Here is a 5082-nt window from a genome sequence, read left to right as displayed (position 1 = left end):
ATAATTTTATTTCCATGTCTTGGTCTCGTGTTTTCTACTACTCTCAAAGGATACATCCTGTTTGAATGAGAGTTCCTTAAGAGCAAAGCAGAGAACATTAATAAGAAATATTAAATGCTAAATACTAAAAACATATTTAATCGTAGCAGTTACTATTGGTAGTGAGAACTGTAAAAGAGATGGGGTCTAGTTGAAGAAAGCAAGTCACCTGTGGCATGCTCATGATGCATATATCTTGTCCTCAGCCCCTTCCTTGTGCGCGTTCTCTCTCTCTCTCTCTCTCTCTCTCTCTCTCTCTCTGCTTTCTGGCTGCCATGAGCTGAGCGGCTTTCCTCCACCATGCCTTTCCACCATAATGTTCTCCCTCACCTCAGGCCCAAAGCAATGGAGTCAGCTGACCACGGACTGACACCTCTGAGACCATGAGCCAACATAAATTTTTCCTCCTTTAAGTTTTTTTTTCCAAGTATTTTGTCACAGTGATGAAAAGCTGACTAAAACAAAGTAAAAGCAGAAGTATTCTTTAGAAATGTAATGAAAAAAATTTTTTTAGGACTAATGGAACTTTAAGAAACATTAAAAAATACCCACAGATAAAACTTCTGTCTTTTCTCACTCTACTATGAAATTTTAGGTTCATGATGTCTCAAAGGACTAAGTAAAAATTTACACACACACAAACACACACATACACACATACACCTCACAGAGAAAATGATACACAGGATAAGATGTTAAAATAGGTAGCTCTCAGTAAAAGTAATGAGTTGTTTTGTTGTTCAATTTCCACTCTTGCAACTTTCTGTATGTTTAAAATTATTTCTAAATAAGAAGTAAAAACTTTTACCTGAATTCTTTATCTCTCTGCATCATTTTATATGATTGTTAATACCTATATTAATCACCAATCCTCCTTTTACATTCTTTTTAATGTATAGTAATGTCTACCTCCTGGTAACAAAAATTGAAATTATGTGCTAGCTGCTAGAAACTGTGTAGATTGTATCCTAGTTTTCTTTTTCATTAAATATGTACAGGGAAAAAGCTGAACTTCATGGTTAGTGAAAGGAATAGAGTTACCTCTGATTTCTATATTCATTTAATAATTTCCTAAAGCCAAAAATTAAGCTTAATGCACTCACATACACTTTTACTAAAGAAATATATCGTTTATAGAATACCTCCTCCATAAATAACTTAAATTTTTATGTACACACTATGTGAATGATTAACAAAATAAATGAGTAATAATATAATAATTTATCTTGTTTTATAACATGAATCTTAAATTATTTCTATCATTGTATTTTTCTTTTTAATGATCATTTTTAGTATTCTTATACAATGTAGTCCACTAATACCTTTCATATTATTTATTTATAATATGCTTCAAAATGCATAGTTTCTATTTCCAGTGACTCCCTTCCCTTCCGGAAGGTCTAGTGGTATCTTGTTGTGGTTTTAATCATCACCTCACTAAAAACTAATGATGTTGAGTATTATTTCATGTGCTTAACCATCCACCTCTCTTCTTTGGTGAAGTGTCTATTCAAAGCTTTTGCTGATTTAAAAAAATTGGGTTATTTGTTTTCTTATCATTGAGTTTTGAGGGTTTTTTAATTTATTCTGGACAGAAGTGACTTGTGAGCATTTTCTTTCTGTCAATGATTTGTTTTGATTTTTTTTGTTTTTGTTTTCATAACACTATCTTTCAAAAAGCAGAAGTTCTCATTTTTGATGACATTTAATTTGTCAATTTTTTCATGGACCATGCTTTTAGTGTTGTAGCTAATAAATGCCTAACTCAAGGTTATAAAGACTTCTGTCTATATTTTCTTGTAAAAGTTTCATAGTTTTAGGCTTTACATTTAGGTATATAATCTATCTATAATAGTACATATTAGTTATTTACTGCTACATAACAAATTTCCACAAACTTAGCAACTTAAAACAACATGTGATTATCTTCCACTTTCTGTGGGTCAGAAGGCCCGACATGTGATAGCTGAGTTTTTTTTGCTCAGGGTCTCACAAAATCATCTAGAATGTGTTCTTATCTGGAGCTTGGTGCCTCTTTCAGGCTGGTAGAAAAATTCAATTCCTTGTGGTTGTAGGGCTGAGGGCCTGTTTTTTTTCTTGTTGGCTGATGACTGAGAGTCACTCTCAACTCCTAGACATTGCACTCAGGGTCCTAACAACATTGCTGTCTCACAACATGGCTGCTTACAATACCTATTAAAAACCATCGGAAGTATCTTTTTCCAGATAGCTATGGCAGATTTTTGGCAGACTGTTTGCAGCTGAAAGAGAAGTTATATAATGTAGGATAATCATGGAAATGATTATGCTATCAACTTTTGCCATATACTTAACCTAATCAAAGAAGTGACTATTCTGTGATATTCCTAGGTCTGGAGAGGTGATTAAGCAAGGACATATATACAGGGGAAGGAATTTGGGGGATCTTCTTGTAATTCTTTCTACCACAGAATAAGAGGCATGGATTTCTAGCTTAATGCCATCTTTTATAAACAGAAGTTCTTTATTCAATGTGCTTGAATTTTTAATTTTTTCCTTTTATGGTTTTCTTTTAAAAAATATATATGTATCTAACCCTTTTATACTCCAAGGTCATAAGAAGATTCTATTACAGTCTCATCTAACAGTTTTACAGTTTTGTCTTCTGCATTTAGGTTTCTATCTTGCGAGAACTGATTTTTGTGAATAGTGCTCTATGGAAGTCTGATTTTACTTTTTCCTTATAGGCAACAAGATGTTTTAGCACACATTGAAACATCCACCTTTCCTCATTCTGAAATGCCAAGACTGAAGCTAGTGTTCAATATAGGAAACAGTTGACATAGTTATCCTTTTGAGTCTTATGATCTATGAGCATGATATATACCTCCGTTTGTTTTTTTTTTGATACATTTTATAATTTCCTTCTTCACAGAATGTAAAAAAATTTTACCACATTAAATCTGATCAATGTCTTTTGTTTCTCCTGTTAATGATAAAGTCATTGACCAAATGAGCCCTGTGAGTCATTGCAGCAGGCAGATGCTCCTTAAAGGGACCTCAAAGGCTAAAAGAGAGGATGCTGAATCCATGAGGGAAAAGATTGGGCACCAGACTTTGATAATACTCTCCAATTCCATGGCATTTCAGCCCTGAAAGCCTGATAAGTGTTTATAAATTGGTCAAAATGCTTGTGGTCTTGAAGCAGTGTCTGAAGTCTTTCCAGTGGAGTGAAAACGGCTCCTGTTGTCCCTGAAAATATTGCTGCCACACTATGGGTTGCAAACTCTAGGATACTGTTGTGCCTTTGGAGAAGGCAAGACAAATCCTCATGTAGACCAAACATAATGCCAGGGTGGTAGTTTTCTGCATTAATGGGGGAAGGATTCTGTGATAAAAGTGTCAAAATCCATCCCTCCTCGATTGAAGTACTGCATTGATTCCATCGAGCTATGGCTGACAAAGGAAATGTGAGATGGCTCCATTGTAGCAGCCACACAGGTAATACTTCATTTCACCAACATTTGTAATGTGAGGTGATATATATTGTTTTGAGGATGTTAGGATCAGTGGTCTCTTTGTGTGAACTTCTGACCCCATCATGTTTGCTTAAGATCTTGAATTTTTTTTTTTCCTTTAACTTGTCATACTAGCTGAGCCTGGTGATATGGGGGCTGATTGTTTTTTTGCAACTTTCCTAATTTCTTCCATTGTTACTAGTTTGTTAATTTCTCTTTTCCAGAGTCAATTTTGATAACTGGATTTCTATGGCCCTGGGTCCTGGCCCCATGCCCCAAGGAGCAGATTTGCAGGATAATGGCGAATGTGGCTGCATCATCTGCTATTCTTCACTTTCTGTTTTTTCTTTTAAAAACAATATTTTAAAAACTCCACATTATCGTCATGGCTTTTATGCAGTCAGTGTTTGTATAGACTTACCCAGGACTAGATGGTTAGGATACCTGAGTTCTGGAGGTAACTTGGTTCCTCACTAACTGTTAGACTGAAGTCCATGTAACTAAAGAAAAAACTTGTGTTCCCGGTGCAAGGATTCTGGACATTTACAAGTTAGCTTTCCTAGATTTCTTAGATGCATGAGACTAAATGATTCTTGAAATATATATATTTTTAAAATTTTGAAATAATTTTAGCTTTCCAGAAGTTGCAAATATGGCACAGACACTCCCAGGTTCTCCTAAATTCAGTATCTTATAAAAATGTGGTGCACTTATCAAAACTAAGAGTTAATATTCTTAGAATACAATTATAAAATTATAGACTTTTTTTTCGGGTTTCACCAGCTTTAGTTACTATCCGGCCTAGAGGGACTCGTTGTAATTATTCCTGTGAGATTTCTATAATCTGACTGGGGGGAGGCTGTACCCACAAAAAGTATCTCTTGAATGCCTGGTACAGGCAGTTCCTTGTTCTAAGAATTGGAAATAGAAAACATTTAAAGACTCGGTAGCACACTTATTAGCTAAGGGTCTAGCTGATTTTCTGCAAACTTTCAAGACCTTAGAGTTCTACCATGACCAAGAAAGTTGTGTGAAGAATGCAAGTGTCTCAGAGGTGTCTCATTAAAAGGGAAACCAAAAAGAGACCTCTTTTGAAACTGCAATGTAATGGTTGGAGATGGAGGGCTGCTGACTCCAGGCAGAGCTGGTCCTGGGACAATGAATCTAGCTCCAGGGTTTAAGGGACACTCAACCCAAGACTTTCTTTACATTATAATCAAATCCCAGAATGCATCATTGATGAAGTCAATTAGGAACCACAGATAGAGAGAGAGGAACAGGAAGGAGTAGCCCCACTGAGATAGCTGCAGAGATACCCTCTTGCCTCTGAAAGGGAGCAGGGCTAAGCCTTGACCATGCTGGCCTCTGGGTGCCCTCTCTAAAATCCCATCCACCTGAGCCAGCCATTTCCTTCCTGGCTCTCCCTAGGGGCCAAGGCTGTTTTCTGCTGGGACTTTTTTTTTCCTTTTCTTTTTTCATCTAATTTACTTGGCAGGTCTCAAATGGGGTGGGGACGAAGGTATGAGAGAAATTATTTATTCTGTCA

The 5082-nt window shown here is 36.0% G+C and overlaps 1 pseudogene; it reads right to left on the bottom strand.

The window, feature by feature from the left end:
• Nucleotides 1-2985: 2985 nt before the first annotated feature.
• On the bottom strand, nt 2986-3621 carry LOC124091373 (mitochondrial nicotinamide adenine dinucleotide transporter SLC25A51-like; annotated as a pseudogene).
• Between the last annotated feature and the right edge of the window lie 1461 nt (nt 3622-5082).

The sequence above is a fragment of the Marmota monax genome, unplaced genomic scaffold (assembly GCF_021218885.2).
Source record: "Marmota monax isolate L192 unplaced genomic scaffold, Marmota_monax_Labrador192_F-V1.1 WCK01_AAM20220418_F8-fsc00072, whole genome shotgun sequence".
Lineage (NCBI taxonomy): Eukaryota > Metazoa > Chordata > Mammalia > Rodentia > Sciuridae > Marmota > Marmota monax.
This window is presented reverse-complemented; position numbering and strand designations above follow the sequence as displayed.